The sequence below is a fragment of the Meleagris gallopavo genome, chromosome 21 (assembly GCF_000146605.3).
Source record: "Meleagris gallopavo isolate NT-WF06-2002-E0010 breed Aviagen turkey brand Nicholas breeding stock chromosome 21, Turkey_5.1, whole genome shotgun sequence".
NCBI classification, from domain to species: domain Eukaryota; kingdom Metazoa; phylum Chordata; class Aves; order Galliformes; family Phasianidae; genus Meleagris; species Meleagris gallopavo.
The window spans coordinates 118,704-138,730 of record NC_015031.2 but is presented as its reverse complement, the minus strand read 5'-3'; positions in this window follow the sequence as shown (position 1 = coordinate 138,730).

Here is a 20,027-nt window from a genome sequence, read left to right as displayed (position 1 = left end):
AAATTAGTGAGAAACTGTAACCTCAGCTGAGCGTGTGGACAAGCGAGGGAGCAGCTGACCTATTAGCTCTGCATGACTGGAGCCCTGTGGCACCCATCCATCGCTCAAACAATCCCTTTTTGTGCATTTCTGGACATCAGAAGGCGTTTTGCCGACGATGCACTTCCCCAGAGCTCAGCACTGGGCTGTGTAACTCATCAGAGCTGCTCCAAAGCCGTACCTTACTGTAAATGCCCCCTCCATCCCTTGGGGCTGAGATCAGTTTTCATGAGAGGAAGGTGAGCTTTGGATGTTCCCCAATTTGTAATTCATCCTGCATGCACGCCCGAGGCAGCTCTCTGCTCCGTGCCTGACTCGGGTTGTGTGATCTCCTCTCCTCTACCCCCTCCCCACAGCACTAAATCATCTCTTTCCTCTCCAAGTCACACCGTTGGGTTCCAACCCAAGAATGAACAAACTACCTGGGATTTCTTTTTTCTTCTGTAATCTGCTTTTAAGTTTGTAGATGAAAATCTGCACCCAACAGTATCACGTTCCCAATAATGTCCCAGTGTTGTAGAAGCGACCAAAACCTTTTGAGTAAAACTTGCCATATGTACAGGGATCTTTCTGTGGGAAATCTTTGGGTGAAAAAGGCACTATGGATGAAAATCAGAGTTTTTATGGCTTACAACGAACACGAGACCTTGTTTCTGAGCTTACACCCAACAGACTGACACCGAATGTTGCTCTGGATCATGGCTGGGGATAGCTATGTATCATCACCAAGCCTTGCTCTGCTTTTAGAAAACATTTTCAGGAGCAGAATTTCGGTCTACACACCATGGTACTGCACTGTGGTTGTGTCATGTTGGTTTCTTACTGTTTTCTTTCTTCTATTTCTGATACACGTTGTTCCTTGATGATAGGAACTACACCTTTCCAACAACACCAGTTAACCTAATGAAAAAAGACATTAGCTCTCCCTACCAGCTTTGCAACTCTGGTATTTCCTAAACCCTATCCTTTGCATACTCCATCCTATTTTCTGGATGAATGATTGTGCTATTTCCTGAATGAGCAGTATGAAATTTCATTGCCTTATATAAGACATCTAAGCATGAAGTCAGACTTGATTCCAAGAGTTAAAGTTGTTAATATGATACAGAAACTGTGATTCTTTCATGAATAACCAACTTGGTTGGCAGGTAAAACTAGCACATGAGATAACGGCAAAGCATGTTTCTGGGCTGATCACAGCAAGTATGTAACTGAATTCAGAGCAAATGGATCTGAGGAGTGGCACAGATACAAGAAGACCATCTTTTTTCCCCTCTGATGTCCATTTCTCCTGTCATTTTGTAGCTTGTCTTCTCCTAAGTATTTATATTTTCTCTTTCCAATCCCTGCAATGTCCATGTCACGTTGCTTTCTTCATTTTACTGATTCCTTTAATGTGTTGGATGCTCCATCCCTGGAGGTGCTCAAGGCCAGCATGGGTTGGGGCCCTGGAAGCCTGAGTTGGTGGGGGAGCAATGGGTTGGAACTGGGTGATCTTCAAGGCCCCTTCCGACCCAAACCATTCTATGATTCTATGATACTTAAGATATTTCCCAGTGGATCCATTTCCCTTCTTCTATGACTAGTCTACTTTCTGGTTTCCAAGTGGTCCAAGGGCAATTCACAAAATTTTCTATTATGAAGTGCTTTTTTCTCTTCTTTCCTACAGTTCACCGTCATATTTTAATCAAAACGCAAACTGGTTATTTCAGAGACGAGCACTGAGAAATGATATTGGATAAAGCTTCAAAAAACGTGAGTACCACTGAGTTGCACAATAAGGAACACGGGTCAGGAATTGTTGGGAGCTCTATAGACAACATACAATATGTGGTAGCCCTGTTGTTCTCTGCTTCTTGTGTGCTAGTGAGGTGAACGTGATTAGTAGTAAGAAGCTCGCCTGATATACTTATTGATAGCTTTAGAGCTGTATGCGTGTGTTGGACCTCATTCATCCCATTTGGAAACACGATGTAGGGGAAAATAGGGGACACATGGCACAGCTCCTCCAGTAGTCCCATAATTTATTTTACGTTCCTTTTCTCTCTCAGTGAGTCATGCTCATCTCCCTGTGACTTGAGAGTTCATCCTGGGATCTCATGCCATCTTTCTGTCTTTATGAGAAGGTGTGTATGATGATCCACCCTAATGGTTTCTGTTGCTGGCTGTGGCAGCATGTTTTACGATGGGTGTGGTACATTCCCATTTTCTCTGTTGTGCATGTACAGTATTCACCTTGCAGCCCCACCCGTGGCCACTCCCACCCTCCCACTGGGAATCGCCCACAGTAAGCTCTGTAATTACATTTATTTGATCTGAGGAATGGATTTGGGAATCTTATTTGCACAGTCGTAAGCTGAGGATGTTAAGACCAACCCCCCTCCTCCCAAAAAACAATCTCCAAAATAAACCAACCCCCCATTAAAAAAAAAAACAAAAAACTTTAGACTGATTCACCGAGCAGTGATGTGTTAGGAAGAGAAACACCAGAGGCACATAACCAAGCTGCTCAACTGGAGTGTTTCCAGAGTTTTTTTCCTTTGGTAATGTCTGATTCTACTTGTAGACAAGGAGGAATTTCACCTGCTACCACCTGCTCTGAGTTCTTCGTGTTAGTTTCTGTTAGTTTCACGTTGAATAGAACTCAATTGGTTGCAAGCTATGCTTTGTACCTGCTTTACATCTGTAGTATGGTTTCAAGCATTTACTTTCTGGAGAAACCTTTGGAAAGGGAAGAAAAGAAACAGCCCAAGACTCAATCTCCTGCTTTGTCTTGTTAAGATCAAAGGTAACAACAGGTAACTAATTCAGCCAGCTCGTAGCACAGCTGATTGGGAGTGATGTATTCTGCTGACAACCCATGCCTAGGCATGAATGGAAAATGCTCCATGTAAAGTAGTAAAGATGGAGGACAGGAATCATGACAGGAGATATACTAGTGCATGTATGCATCCTTTTTTACCAGTTGAGCAAAATGTTAGAAGCCATAAGTGATGCCCTCATTATGCTAATTGGAACCACAGCAGCAATAAATGGAAAGAACCTCTTCCACTAACTGAAGTAGTAAATATGCTTCAAAATAGTTTTAAACTGATGTCTTTGGGAGAAATGAAGGATGTATATTTTTAAGTCTCTGACATAATCCTCCTTCTAAAAAGTAGAAATAGAGAAAACTTGGATAAATTATGTATTTAGCTTTTGTTAATGGGAATTGTGGCTAATGAGCATGCTTTTAAGAACTCAGCACACACGTGGACAAGGGGAATTTGGCTATGATAATGTCCTTATGTTATCAAAAAGAGCTTTTGGCAAGGTGCTCCATCACAAATTCTAAATTGCCACTGATATCCCAAATATCCACCAGCAGAAAGGGTCTTTGCGTGGATAAGTAATTGGTTAAGAGATGGAAAATCAAAGGTGAAGGTGAATGCTCAGCTTCCCCAAGGAAGGAGGTGAGATCCAGCTGTTGTTTAGTGTGTTCAAAGAGAACCTGGAAAAAGAGATGAGCAGCATGATGATAAATTTGATGAAGATACTGTTATTCTGAGTAGATAACATGATGATAAAGTGGGAGGAAGAAAGACCTTATGAATTCAATGAGGGGTGTTCAGCTTTATAGAAAAACCTAAAGAGAAGCACAGAAAAAGTAGCTATAAAGAGTCCCATGACAACACCAGGTTGGTGTTAATAGAATTATAGACTGTCCTGAGTTGGAAAGGACCCATAAGGATCACTGAGTTCAACAGGAGTCACAAAAGCTAAGTCAAACGTAGACATTAGGGAAAAAGGTGGTGGTTGTATGGGGCAGACTGAGGGGAGGGCTGCACATCTGATGAAGGCCTGGACCAGCTTCCATGGGAGGAAAGGGTGAGTGGGCTTCGGCCTGGAGAGAGATGGTTGGTGACAATGAAGGAATGAAAGAGTTCAAGTCATAGGTAGCATGGAGAGGGTGAGTAGGGACTGAAGGCATTCTGCTGAACCGACAGCTGTAGACCAGCACAAGAGGTAATGACCTCAAGTTGTGCCAGGGGAGGTTCAGGTTGGTTATTAGGAAACTTTTCTCCCAAAGAGCTGTGATGCAGTGGCACAGCTGCCCAGGGAGTGGGGGAGTCTGTGTTCATGGAGGTGTTCCAGAACTGTGGCACTGAGGGATGTGGTCAGTGGGCATGGTGAGGTGGGATGGGGTTGGACTTGGGGACATGAGAGGTCTTTTCCAACGATTCTGTGGTCCTATGATCAAATAAGCCAGGTAGGAAGGAAATTCTTCACTCAGTGTGTAGCTTTGTAAGCTCCTACCACAGATGCTATAGATATAAAAAGTACCTTCTGGATATATTATGGAGAAAGGGGAGAGACTTCAGAATGAAGAAATAAAAAGGCAAATGCCTGACTATCCCCACCCTCTTCCTTCCCTGCCCCGAAAATTACAAAGTCATTCACACCCTAGCATCAAGTGGAGAGCTGAGTTTTGTAATTTAAAGCATCCTCTTTGGAATACCTGAAGGAGCAAGAGACAGACAGACAGACTGAAGAATAAATGAGGGTATAAATGGAGATTAAAGAGCCTCATGGAGAAATATGGTCTGACATTGTTGTGCAAAATGAGTAACATACAAATATGTTAATCCTTCAAGAAGGAATAACTGCTGAGAACAACAGGAGAGATGAGTGACTTGGGTTTAGGAAGGCAAAATAAGGTGGGAGGGTGAAAGAAAAGCAAATCTGATACAGCGAATGAAGCAAGATATTGACCATGGAGGTGTTAATCTTCTGGGAGGGATTTTGGCAATTCTCTGTAAGCCTTCTGTTAAAGGCTTACAAGGCTGTTATATAACTATAAAGATAGTTCCACAGGGTTAAACATATATATATCTCTGAAAATAAGGGAAGTTCTAAGACAACAAGCACAGCAAAATTCATCTCTGTTTGCAGTCATGAGATGTAATAGCACCATAAGTGTCCCTAAAACTGTAAATATGGCCAAATCTGATCAAGTTGCATCAAAGTTCATTCACCCAATTCACCTTCTCTCTGCTTCACTGCAAATAACCAATGTTTGTTCTTCCCCCTTGCCTTCCCCACTTTCTAAGTACTCATTCCCTGCACCCACCAGTTCTCCCAGTCCCTAATTTATTCCTGGAGTCTGTTTGTGTTTCATAAACCTCGCTTACTTACTGCTAATGGCAGAAGGACCAAGAACAGCTATCTGACTCTAAGTTAATTTTCTTTAGTTCTTCATTTCACACATTTTAACTGTTTCAGCAACATCCTTTCAGCTTCGTGTTTCCTCTAAAAGAAGAGCAAAACAGAGCTAAGTGTCTTTCACCGGTTCTCTTATTTCTTATTCATGTCAGTGATGCTTAAATGCAATGGCTAACCCAAGAAATGCAGGCCATGACAGCAGACTCTTCCTCGCACATATATTTCAGATTTTAAAGGATATCTAAAGCAACAGAGGATCTCCTTCAAGAGCTATTCATGTATTCAAAATGCTGTGTCTGCTTCCCACTGTTCCTTACAAATCACTAATTCTGTTTGTGGCTGTTGTTCCCTTCAGGGTATGCTGTCTTGCTCCAGTTTATAGGAAGATATGCCTGTATACTTTTTTGATAACTAACACTATATTTTTAATAATTTTTTTTGGCTCAAGTTGTGATTAATTAAAATCTCTTACAGCACAGCATTTTTTTTTTAAATAATTTAAATTACAGAATCGCAGAATCATTCAGGTGGGAAAAGACCAAGTCTAACCCCAGCCCACCCCCACCGTGCCCCCATACCCATTTCAGCAGTCCCTGGTTCACTGAGGAAGCATGACTTAAACAAGTGTATTGACTTATGTACGTGCAAACTGATTTTGTCCATTCTCTCCTTAGTGTGAACAATAAATGGCATTATTGAAATGGAATCTTACGGGGGTTTTTTTTGGGAGGGGGGGAGCAGCTCGTTATCAAGAGGCTTGAAACTATGCTCATTTCTTCTCTTAAAATATTAAATTTCAGTGATACATAAAACATAATTTACTGATCTAAGGAGGTTACCACATGAAAGAAAGATGTAAAGCCAAACATACTACCAAAAAACCATTGTTTTCTTATACATAAGAAATAATGCAAATGAAACTTTTTATAGGTGTTTGTTTCCAATGCTTTACAGCTGGGGAAGAATATTCATTACGGGACCAGAGGTACAGTTTTGATTTATTGTTAACTCTGTTCTCAGAATGGTGCTTTCAGGTCAAAGACCTTTTTTTCCTCCGTGTCTTGGAGCAGAGCTCTGAGGGGTTTTGTTTCCACAGCTGTTGCTTCCAATTCATATCAGGATCTGGTTAGAAAGACACCAGTGGGAAGCACCGAGAAAGCTGAGGTTGGAAAAGATGTTGGGAAGTCATCTGGTGGCACTGTGGTCAGTGGGCATAGTGGGGTGGGCTGGGTTGGACTTGGGGATATGAATGGTCTTTTCCAATTTCAGTGATTCTATGATCCCAGGATTTTAGTCCAACTGCCCCTGCAGGGTCAGCAAGAGAGAAGGGTAACAACAGGAAAATAGGTAAGAAATAAAGAGCACATGCCTGGTTGATTCTGTCAAGGCTTTTAGGCCGTATGTTCAAACATGTGTCTTTTAACATTAAATGTCACTAATGCATCATCAAATCTGCCTTGTTAAATTGGGACAAAGGAATTTCTCATATGGGCATGCTTTGTTTGATTTGCTGTAAATTATTCATTTGTTTTCAAGTTTAATATTGACAGTTGCCACTTCTTTTACCGTGATTTTTGATATATGTTTGGAGAAACTCAGTGCTGCTGAAATAGTGAGCTTACAGGAATTGTGATTTTTATTTTGCTAAGAATGTGTGTTTTTGGCATTGGTTGTCCTGATATAGGGTGAAAAGTTGATTCTGATTCAATGATTCTATGATGGTTAGAGCAGCTGAAAGCTGAAGTCAGTACGATAGTTCCATCATAGACTATTTACAGAATTACATGATGGCAAGATTGGATGATCCATGAAGTTAAATTTAAGCAGTTCAATCCTGGTACGTCCTACCCTTAATGTCAACATATGTGTATTTCCATTTTGTGCATTCCATTTTCTCTTAAATGCTTCGTTGTTCTTTCACAGATCTCTTAGCTTAACAGTGTCTTTATATGTGGGAAAACCTTCCATTCACCTGTACTCAATCTTTTCCTTTTTTTCTTTTAATATCTTTTCAAAAATGAGTTTTTCTGTGGAGGCTTCCAGCAGGGTTGAGCCAAACGTTGCAGTTCAACGCATAGAGGACTATGTACAAGCTATCCCACACAGAGTTCTTTGCATTAATGGCTAAGATTTAAGATTGTGAGATCATTTAAGATCTTTATCTCAGTATGTAATTTTTCTGTACTTTGAGAGGTCCTTCCAGAGATGTCTGACAATAGTATTTTTTGTGCTGTATGAAAACGAAAGTTGTGTGTCATAAAGTTGACCCCCCAAACTCACATGGGACCTCAGATGTTCTCTCCAGACACTCTGCATTTCAAAGACCAAAAAAAAAAACCAACACAACAAAACTCAACAAAACAAAACCAGCCCCAAACCATTCCTGAGTGGAAAAGTAGGGCGTGCATTAATTAGTGACCTTAAAGCGCAATGGAAAACTAACGGGGCAATGCCAAGTCAGAGTATGAGAAATTCAGGGATATTAATGGTGTTTGCCTCTGATCTCATGCATTGAAGAACTCAGCTGTTCTCACCTCCCAGAGGACAAGGCTGGGGCTCTTTGACATTCTCAAGTTCAGTGGACTTTAATTAATGTCATTCTTGCAAATAGAAAATCAGCTGACAGCTCTCATGAATGCCATATGGGAAGATTGGAAGGAGGTAAACACAGTACCTGTCTTGAAACTAGGAAGTATGAGAGAATTACAGCTAGCTGATTTAGCTTAAATTCCCAGAAAGAAAAAAAAATCAGAAAAATTAGTTTAGAATAAATCATAGTAGTGAGTTAATTGCAGAAGAGTTCCCTGTTCACTGTATGGGAGTTGGACCAGATGAGCTTTAAGGGTCCCTTCCAACTCAAATGATTTTATGAGGAGGTAAAGCTGGGTGGAAACCAGCACTAGGATTAGGTACTGACTGCTGTTGGAATGAAAGGGTATTTCAGCTGGGTTTCTAGAAGAGGTTGATGCTACCTGGTGTTTTCCCTAATGGTTTGTATGATAGATTGGGCAGGAACACTAATCAGATTTGGAGACAGCATGGAGATGGAAGTCTTTGCATATATAGTTAGGAGAATCATCGAATGGCTTGGATTGGAAGGGATCTCAGCCACCCTTAGTTCCAAAAGGAGTCAGGAGAAGTGGACTGAAGAAAGTAAAATGCAGCTCAGTAAGAGCTAAGTTCAACATCTGGGCAAGATAATAAAACCTGAAGACAGTGAGTGAGAACAAGTGATGAGGCAGCATGAAAAATATCTCAAGGTTTTAATGAGCTGTAAGCTGAACCTAAGTCAGCCACACCAAGCTGTAATGAAAAGGAGAGGTGTGCTAGCAGGTGTAGGTGCTAACAGAAAAGTATTTGAGAGCTGTGAAGGTGGATCCTCTTGGTGTTGGTAAAGAGTCTGTTGAAGGTTGGTGTCCAGTTTTGGTCACCAAAATGATGGATGGACTCCAATGTGGAGTCCGTAGGAGTGTGTGAGAATGGTGGGAGGCCACAAAAATGTGGCCCATGAGGAAAGATTGGCAAAATTAAGGCTGGAAGATAATTTTTACTGTAGTCCATTCCAGCTCATTTTCCCCATCTGGTTTGCTATTCTGTTCTGCAACTTGGGAGGACAGTGCCTTGCTGTTTAATTATTCCAGCTGGGAAAATAGTAAATTATTTCCTTCTATGAATTACTTACATTCCTGGGAGAACAGGTTCCTGTCTAATATTTCTGGCATCCTACCATTTGCCCACAGAGGGGAATGTTGCAGGGACCTGTCCTGGCAGGTCTGTTGAACCAGCAGTTAGGAGTTTGCAGGGCAGGGATACCTACCCATTCCAGGAGCAAAGTACTGGCTAGGTGTGGAAGTTGTAAGCTGACACTAGATGAGCTCCTTTGAGAGCCTCTAACAAACTGGTGAGGCAGCAGTACAGAGGGAAACAAATTGGGTTAAAATGACAGCATGTTTAGCTTCATTACATGACTATGATGGAACCTCACCCTATATGCTTCATTCATTTCGGAGGACTTTGCCAACAGAAAGATAATAATGCTCTGGATTGCAGTAGCCCTGTCTCATCCAAACATCTTAAAGTGATTTTACCTATATTAACTAAGCCTCAAAAGGCACCGTGGAGATTGTATAGGCTATGCAGGGAGGACTTTACTAACCACTTGCTTACCTGCCTTCAGCACTACACAACATTTAAGAGGGCACAAAAAAGGGCAAATTTTACTTGAAAATGTTGGAAAATTTGGGTAAAATACAAATAGTGATCTTACGGATTATGATGTCCTTGTTCTGCGCACAACTCTAAAGGTTGAATAATTATGTATTTTATCCCATTTCCGTGGAGTGGAATCATAGAACTATTTGAGTTGGATTCTTGTGATTGGATGGAAGAATAGTGCCATACAGGCAAAAAAAATAGCGATGTGTAGGTCTTTGGGAGGAGGCTGTTTGTAAGAACCTAACGAGTGTGGCATACTGCGTAACAGTGAGATGTCTGAGTTTTCTGGGCACTGTGGAAGAAAGCAATGCTAGAATTTCAAGTGTGACCCAGAAGGGTCTGAAAAATTGTCTATGTTGTACATTATTTCATTGATTAAAAGGGGAAAAAAAACAACAAATATGGTGGGTTAAGTCCATGTGTTGAGGAGCCAGTTGGAGAAGCAGAAAGGCATGGCTCTGAGGGCATGACTTGAATTTATATTTGAAATGTGACAAAGTGGTTAATTCTCCCCCCCCATCTTATGAAAAGTGCCACAGTGTCTTTGATAAACAGAATGGTCTTTGCTTTTAGCCCTTAATGTCAGCAGTATCCTGTTGTTAGGGCCACGTTGGGGCATTGATTCAATGGTGACTCATACAAAGGAGCAGCACCTCACAGCACTGCTTCCTATGGCACAGAATGATGCCAATTTGTGGTGATTTCTTTGTACTCATGGTATTCCAACCTATTTCAGCCATGCGTAGCTTTTGAGAACTGCCAGTTTGCTTTAAAATCTCAACCGAGTGGAGAAATGTCTCAGAAACGTGGCGTTGGCCGTGCTCACAGCTGTACGAGGGAAGGGTTTTATTTGTACCTCTCACTTAATCTGCTTTATCTCCATAATTAATCTCTTTGTATTTCAAGCTAATGATTTTTGAGGTGCAGGAGAGCAGGGAGAGGTGTGTGTGACCCAAATCGTAAAGCTCAGGCTGAGTAACACTGAGGACGTGGCCACAAACAGTAAATCCTATCTGCTTGTGAGTTACCTTTGTTGACTTAACCATGGTTTATGGACACTGACCTACCAAATAGTAGTGCCACATTCAAAACAACCTGTTTTTTTGTTTTTTTTTTCCCACTTTCCAATGGACAGAAAGAGTCATCTTCCAAAGTGTCTGCATGGGTGAGGAGTTAGGGAGTATTTTGCATCTCTAATTGTTTGGTCTATAAGCAGGACAGAGAAATGCATATAAATACTTTCAGTGCTTTGAGTCCTTGCCTTCTAAAGGCTAAATACCTATTGGCTTTTTTGAAATTCTGTTTATTTTTATGACGATGATTGTTTTAATCTTTACGCCTTTTAAATCTTAATGCAAAGATTACTGCAGGACTTTGATGGGTTGGTGGTTGGACTCAGTGATCTTAGAGGTCTATTCCAACCTTAATGATTCTGTGAGTGGGTGTGGTGGTCATGGGTTGGCGGTTGGATCTGATGATCTTAGAGGTCTTTTCCAACCTTAATGGTTCTATAGTTCTACGATTCTGGCTTCAAATCCAGCTGGACTCTACTCCCAGACTCCTTTTGATTCTATGGTGAGCCAATTATCAATATTTTATGAAGGACTTGAAATATTGTTTTGGAGGCTGCGTCTCCCTCTCCTTGGTCTTTGAACATCCTATGAAACCAGGTGATGGGAGTGATTCCACGATCAAAAGTAGTTCTGAATGACACCACCTCTTGTGTTAAATTTCTGCAGTTTACAGTCAAAAAGTTCACTCAGTTGTTGTGGTTACTGTTTAGTTTCCAGGAATCCTAAATAATAATAATAATAATTTTCTAAGAGGACATAGCACATTCTCTCTCTTTTTTTTAATTATCCCCTTTTACAGCTGGTTGTTCTGAAAAAGAAAAAGCTATTTGGATCAGAAGGACATGGCATCATGTGGATGTCACCCTTTCTTTGCTTTCCTCCTTCACCCCAGTGCTTTGCAGTAATGCACTGTCTTACGGTGCTCCTGGCAGGTTCCTGTATTACACCCATCACTGTGATGTGGAGACATTTCCATGTACTCTCCAGTACTCCACTGATTGCTGACTAGCACGTGGCTCCAGAATTATCTGGGAACATGGCAATATCATACAAGTATCTGTGCTCATGCACGAGTCAGTACTTTCTCAACTACACATCAACATTTGGGGCAGAATTTGTGCTCAGATTACCATGGTGTAGTCCCCTTTTTTTCAGTTGCATTAACACTACCATGTCCATCTCCCCTCACCTGGATGTGGGGTAAGCAATGCATGGCTGTGTATATTGATAGAGCATCACTTGGCTGACAGCAAAGCTCACATCTTCCCTGGCTCCTTAAGAAATATGCGCTCCAGATATGTAAATACTTTTTATTCTTCCATGCTTATAATTAATGGCAAGCAGAACTAATATATTTTTAGCCTAAAACTCACCCGGCTCAACCTAGCAATATTCAAGTTAGAAGTGTACACTCCAGGTAAACCAAACAGAAATGTATATAGAATAAAAGCTATAAATAAGGTAATAAATAGATAAAGAAACATGATAAATTAATGAGATTTAATCTGATGCCTCATGAGTTTGCAGGACGACTAAAGGTGAACGAAGACCCATTGTTATGTACAGGTTTGGTAATTATTATGTTTGTAACACAAACATTTCCTTTCTCACTGGAAATCTAACAGCCTGAAACTAACAAGTGAAAACACAGCAGTATGGAGCCGTGGAATTGTTAAGGTTGGAAAAGAGCTCTAAGATCACCCAGTTCAACCATCAAATATATTTCCTATAAACAGATTTCCATTTGCTGTGCTCAGATTTAAGCGTTTTTGCAGTTAACACATCTCAGCTTCAGTCTGAATATCAGTGCAGTCACCTTTTAATATAAGAAAAAGCCTAAAAATGGATTTTATGTACCATTATAAAACACAAAAGGAAAAAGCCATATATTTAAAATGGAGCCATACTGAAAGAAAGTTCAGACTCAAAATATATAACTCTCCAAGTTTGTGATTCATCACTGCAAAAGTTTAAATAAATCCACTGTGAACCTATGAGACGTCCCACTTCTCTCAGAAATACTTTCCTTTTTTGGTCTATTATTTAGTTTTTTAGTTGTTTTTTTTTGTAATGGTAAACACTTCAGCTTTCTTTGTAGCTATGCAACAGAGAGGAGCCGAGATCGAGCTGCGTGCACCCCAACAAGAAGAGCAATTCTCTTTTTATACTTTGGGAAACCACCTCCAGCCGTCATTTCTCCCAGAAAATAGCAGTGGATCTGCGAGCTTACCTGGTGCTTCTTGGCTCCTTCCCTGCTGCTCCTCACTGGCGGTGATAAATACTATGGGATGGAAGCTCTGACCTTCCCTTCCCTCACCCTGACGTTCTTCCAAGTCAGCCCCAGGGACTCCCCATTAAATAGATGAGCCAAGGCACCCAGCTCCTCTCCCCCTTCCGTTTGGCCGCCACGGCTGAGTTCTAAAAAGCTGTATGAAGTTGTCAGAGGTTTCCTCTTACCTTTTTATCCAAGCAAAACGGCGTGCTGCTGCTCCGGGACGGGATTAGGTCATTCAAACAGCTCTGCAGAGAGAGCAGAGGCTGAGCGGTGCTGAGCCTCCGAAGGCTGCGGAGATCTGATCTGACATCAGGTGAGCAGGCAGCTGGCTGGGCGAGCCAATAATTATGATATCAGCTCTTGTTCGCCTCGGGCAGGCCTGCATTTAATAAGAATACAAATATGACTAAGCTGCAGGTTTGTTTTTTTTTTTCCTTGTTCTCTCAGTAATTCTTCAGAGGAGTCGGGCAGGTATTGCACTCTAACTGTCTGGAAGGAGAGTGCTCCCTCAGCCTCTCTGCTTTCCTTTTGGTTCATAACGCCCATCTGTGTTTTTGCAAACCTATGATCTATCTGTGGTTATTAACAGCGCTCCTTCCTGGCGTGGATTTAGCCATCCCACCAGGAAGCATTCATCTACCAGAAATTGGAATGTTTCTTACATTTGTTCAGCCCGAAATCTCACTGTGGAAAGGAATTTGTGGCTGCACCACAGGATATCCAGGTTGGATGGAACCCTGGGCAGCTGGGGTTGGAACTGGATGATCTTTAATGTTCCTTGTAACCCAAACCATTCTGTGACCTAGTGGTTGGCACCCCAGCCTGTGGCAAAGCGTTGGAAGTAGATGATCTTTAAGGCCCCTTCCAACCCAACCATTCTATGACATTAAAGCACCTTGTGCCATCTGAGTGTAAGAGGAACACTGTGAGACAAATATACCCAAGGTAATGCTCCCTCCCAAAACTCCAGTGCTTCAGCACAGTCATAAAAATAGAACTAAGCTGGAGGTGTGGATGCATTTGTGTGGGCATGCATGTATATATATTTATGTGGAGAGGTTTAGTCTTTTTATGCTCAGGTATGTGGAGGCTCATTTAAACTCATATTCAGGTTTAAATGTGCAATTGCAAGAATATGTATTTCTGCTGCCCTGGCTTACGCATGCTCTGCAGTCCCCTACACTAACCTGATCACACCTACTGTAATAATGCTTACCTACCTCATAGGGTGTTGTGCGGATTAATTAATGTTTGTAAAGTGCTTTGAAGATGAAAAGCCTTGAATGAGTGCTAAATATAATTATCGTCATTCCACAAAACAGAAGAAACATCTTTGCGGCCCCCAGGTTATTGTATAGGTACACCCATGTTTATCTCCCATGATTATGGTAAGATACTGAATAAGGTCTTGAAACTTTGATAAAAAAAACCTTTCTGCTCTGGAGGACGTAATTATATTCGTGTTCAGTTCATGCTATTCATGACGTGGTTTTGTGATTCCTGTTGCGGAATACGCTGCAGAAATTTGTGATAGAAAAGACCTACCATGGTATCCCCATAATATGGAAAAAAAGGCATATTTTCTTGTGATGGATTATTCCCCATCAAGAGTTTGTGAGTTTGATTTTATTAGATCTATCAGGAACGTTTGATGTTAGAAATCAAGACTTTGCCCATGCATCTGCATGTTCTTGTAGAGATGGTGGGCACGAACTGTTGGTGAATGTGGGATCTCAAAAGTAGTGCTGGATAATGACCTGTCCCTTCCAAGGGCTTTCACACTGGGTGTCTCTGAGGTTATGTGTCTAAAAGAAAGGCTTTGAGATGGTCAGGGCTTCACTCAACATCTTTACTTAACTATTCCCAAATTCTGCACTGCCTTTAATTTACAATTCTTACTCTGATGGCTGAGATAGACAAATTCGAAATGGTTTTGTAATAGCAGCTTAGTTACCGACTGCAACAGCACAGAACCAAAGTAGGCTAATGGCCTGATTGTTAACCCAGTTTCTACAGTGAGTTTTGCAGCCTGCCTTGAAACCCAGGCTGGAGCAGCCAAGGTGCTGGTACCTAAGTTGGCTAGTTTAACGTCAACTTGTTGGGTGAGTCTACTTGGGCTGGCGTCACAAGGCCATTACCATGCAGAGATAAGATCCCAAATGAAAGTGAACCACTGACTAGCAAGCATTATCTCTTCTTTTCTCAGATAACCATCAGAGGAAATACCTAGAGGAAAGGGGACTTCAATATCTGCTGAGGATTTTTCCTATTTCTTCCCAACATGTACCGCAGGCGTAGACCAACACTCACTTTTGTGGACATACAGGCTGCAGCCCACCCACTAATTCTGTATTGGTGTTTTTCTCCTTTGGACTGGAAAAATAATTCTGTAGAACTTAGGTTTTGTTCCTGATCTTTCATTTTGGGTCAGGAAATAAAACTGCAGCCATCAAAATCACAAAGTAAATATTCAAAGGCAAGTCACAGGACCACAGAATTGCAGGGGTTGGATATGGGACCTTTGAGGATCATCAAGTCGAGCCCCAGTGGCACTAATTCAGTGACATCTGCCTGAGACTATAGTTTGAAGTAATGACATTGGATGGAAGTGGCTCCTGTTCACCTTCATGAGGGCTTAAGTGATAAGAAGTGATGGTCTGCATAACTGACACGATGTGATACTTTTGTAAGGTGTCCAGGATGAGGACTGGAGCTCAGGAGCGTGCTTCTCTGTTTGTTTCCTCACCTAGAGAGTGAACATCCTGCACAATCTCTTTCCTGTAATGCCACATTTTGGCATCTTGTGTATACGAGGCCACTTCATGTCCAACTTGACCAATTTTAACATGTTCCTGGGGTCCCTTACATGGAAAATCATTGTTCACCTTTATTTTAAACCCCTCCTGCTATGTAGAATTGACAAGAATGATCTTGTTGGTCTGAAGGTTTGTCAGTGAGGAGCTCTCCCTATGAACTCCTTTTGGTGCCCAACCAGAGCATAATTTCATTCCTTTGATAAAATATTCTTATTTCATTCAGCAGCGGGATAATTGCTTATTTTTAATACATTGTTGATATTTTATTATGCAGTGATGGCTGCAGTATTTGTTATCATAAATAGCTTTGTGGGCTTACAATTTTTGTATCCTAACATTTGGATGATAAGGTTATAAGATGACTTAAGACGTAATCTAACCAGCTATTCTGCCACCATTAAATAGGAAAAGTGGCCCAGCATCTCTCCCTTGGGATCACCCGAGGGAAGACACACCTGGGTGTAACTTAACCGTCTGCTGTGCTGCCTTTAAATAGTAGTCAGGGCTTGCTTTTTATCTTCAGAGATATCCCTAGGGAATACACACCTTGCTGTAACCTACATACACTTCAGCTCCTTTTCTGTCCCTATGAAATTGTTCCACATGAGCTTACCCTGAATGCGTTTTGAAGTATGTAGAAAAACGCATTGGCATCAATTGTAGTGTTCAATGTATTGAAGAGTGGATCATTCTCTTTCCCTTCTTGAGAGCCCTGACAAAACGCATCTGTCTTTTGCCCTATCATTACTACACCACAGGGGAACTGCGAGCAGAAATACTCAGTTGGAAGACTGAAGGATAAAATTCACTGAGGAGGTAGATCTGAATTACAGCCTCCAAATCCGGCGCTCCCGCAAGACGGCCTTCTGTTGGCATCTGCAGAACTTTCTGTTAATTGTTTAATCTTAAATTAAAATACAAAGAAGTATTATTATACGTAAACACCACTTCCGGATGGGTGATTGAGTGCTGCCTACATACATAGCATGAGTAGCAATGTGGCAGCCACTACAAACTACCATTGTTTTGTTGTTCTAGAAATGAAGATGAGCTCAAGACGTGGTGTTAGACTTGACTCGGTGCCTTTCTGCTCCAGGTGAAATTCAGGTAGGTGATCCAGACGTGTGTTAGAGTCATTGTGCCATCTGGCAATACAGCTTGTTTTGCTTTTTTGACAAGGATGCTGCAAGTATGCAACAGGAGAGAGATAATAGATTGACACAGGTATATTGGGCTAATGTAGTGACAGTCCCTGATTCTCCTCCTTGTGCTTAGCTCTTTCCTCTTTGTAAGCATCCTGTGCCACATGCCATGCTCAGGGCATAGCTCCAGCTCCTTTCTCCTGTCCTCAGGGTGGAATGTTTGTTCCTCCTTGAGATGATCGCTGTGAATGTGCAAAGTCTGAAACCTCCAAATCACTGTCCCATAAGATATTGTAATCTCCTCTCCTCTCCTCTCCTCTCCTCTCCTCTCCTCTCCTCTCCTCTCCTCTCCTCTCCTCTCCTCTCCTCTCCTCTCCTCTCCTCTCCTCTCCTCTCCTCTCCTCTCCTCTCCTCTCCTCTCCTCTCCTCTCTTCTTTTGCAAAGAGTTGGCAGCATTCTGTCAACTTCCCCCTTTTTTTTGTTGATGTTACACTTCAGAAAACATCTTTTGTGATTTTCCTCCTGTTTTTGGTACAAGATTAAGAGAAAGAGAGGAAGTTCTCTTGGCTGAATGGTGGGTTGGCAGGCTGTCGTTGTTTGGTTGGTCTCATGGCTCTGTTTCTGGTTGTTTCTAACATGGCAGAGGCTACTGGGAGAGTTTTGGTGACAATAATAAGGAGAAAGTCCACCTTACATCATTTTCCAGGGAACAGTAATTTAATGGATGGATTCTCAGTCAAAATCCAGAATGCAGAATCATAGAATTATTCAGATTGGAAAAGACTTGGTGCTGATATTGGAGAGGAAAGCACAGTTGGTCGGTCCATTTAGACACCTCCAGCTCCTCTATCCAGGCCGAACTCTCGAAGGTCAGACCACATGAGACTCAAAGGAGCATGCTGTTGCATTCTGGTTTTAAGGCCCTGAGGGACTGTGGGAGCTCCAAGAACACACGGAGCTCCAAGTGAAGCCTTTGAACTGCATGAGTCTTCCAACCCCAGTCCTGTCACATTCATGATTCTGAATACGTTATGCAGGTTTGGCCACTTAGTGCTGAGGCATAAGCAACGAAACGATCACTCACACATTACTTCATATTATCTCTTCTAAGGCTCGCTGCCTGCTCTTTTCATTCTCCATTTATTTTGAGCTGCAAGATGCTGAATAACCCACAGCTATCCCAAACAGAGCAAATCTTTTAGTTCTCGGGCTATTTTCCTGCCTGCTCTTTGTGCTGACATCCTACCTCATGCATGCAGCATCCTTCCTGGAGCTGTGACAGAGCTCAGAAATGGCATTTGTTTGTGCAGGACACGGGATGCTGCCTCGTGGCACAGATGCAGCACGTTAGCAGTGTGCGGTGCTGACGTATTCTGCAACCCAAGATGAAACACGGTGTATCCTTGCACCTCCACTGCTGCAGAGAATCTGTTTTGAGCTGTCTGAGGATCTCTCACGTTGCACTCAGAACATGCTGTACTTCTCAGCTTGCAGAGCTCCTGTCCAAAAACTAATGAATTTGCTAAAAATTGATATTGCTTTCCATCTTTGCCTTGCTCAAAGTACTTTCTACAGAAGTCCAGGGATATTGCAGTTAAAGACAAAGCAGCACACCTTTTCTCTACCACAACCTTTAACCAAGTTTCTAGCCAGTTAGTGACATGATTGGTGCTAAACAGGATGATTAATATTTAGCTACTTAGAAGACAGCTAACAGTGCTTTACTCCTGCCAGAGGCTTAGCCTAGCACATGATTATCTCCTCATAACTGGCTTGGCAGAAGTGCTTTTATTTTTTTTTTTTTATTATTATTTTTTTTAAGCCCCTTAACCATGTCTAATAACCAGTACGACTGGTCTGTCTTCTTCCTTTCTCGGAGTGTGCTTGGAGGTTCCATACACAGTGCTCCAAATGTGGCTGGTGCCAACACATGCACACCCTTGTAGTGCTTCCCCAGACTTTGGGACACCTGTCCCAACTTTCCCAGAATGAGTTTGAGAACGATGGAAGGTTTTGGCCTTCAGTTATCCCAGGAGTGGGCCAGGTTGGACGTTAGGAAGTATTTCTTTTCCAAAGAGCAGTGCTGCAGTGACACAGCTGCACAGGGAGGTGATGGAGTCTCCATCCCTGGAGGTGTTCCAGGACTGTGGGGATGTGGCACTGAGTGCTGTGGTCAGGGATGGGTTGAGGATCTGAGAAATCTTTTCCAACCTGAAATCATATATTGAGTTCTTGGACACACTGTAGGGCATTGCTTGGGTTTGGGAGGAAAGAGGTTTCCACTGCCCCATCCGATACCTTTTCACATCTTTCTTGGGTAATCCCTCCTTCATCTTTATCTTCAAACACAATAATGAAAAACACAAAGCCCGGTGCTTCCTCAAACAGCCACTGGAATCATCCCAGAGGTATTATCTTAGAAACGAGAAAATGATTCAATGAAAGATGGAATGAATCATATAAATGCTCAAAGTGTTGTACCTCAGCGACGTCCCTCCCTTCTCAGTACAAAGCAGAGAACAAAAGCAGGCTGCTGCCTGGCATGGGCCCCTCCTAAATGACTTATGGGGCTGTGAAATCATCCGAAGCCTCAGAAAGAAGTGCTTATGCAGCATTTACAACTCGCTTTTCTTCTCTTCCTTACTCCGTAAGCATGGAACCGGCATCCTCCTTCTGCATGTTCTTCAGGAGGTGGATGGGTTGAAGCAATGATCACAGGTTCATAGTTGTTTTTTGTATTGTGGGAATTAAAGGTGTGTTTTTAGATGTGAGGCTCCTTACATGGAAGCAAGGGCAAAATTACAACGAGGTCACGAAAATAGGAAAGCCCATTTTCAGTACTGGAGGTGGCTTTAAACTCTCTTTTAGAGAATGAGCGATGTGAATTTGGATGTTGAGTTGAAATGGCAAATTGTAATGGAGGTAAAAATCCTAAACAGGACATTAATGCTGAGATTTCTTTAGTAGTATAAGGAAATAGGTTGATCTCAGGTTGTTGGCCTCTAAATTAGATTTGGAAGTGAGATGTGTGGGAAGCAGGAGTTGGTAGCCCAGGATAAAGGCTATTCTGTGCACAGTATGTTTTGGAATAGTGCTGTACAAAAGATGAAAGGAATTAAAGTGCATGTGAGGAAGGAATCACCAGTGAAGTTTTAGTTCGAAATTCAGTAAAATATCCCATTTTTAACGGTTTACTCCGTAAAATGGGAACTCACTGCTGGTATTCATAATTACCTGAATATCAATTTTAAGGTTTTTTTTTTTT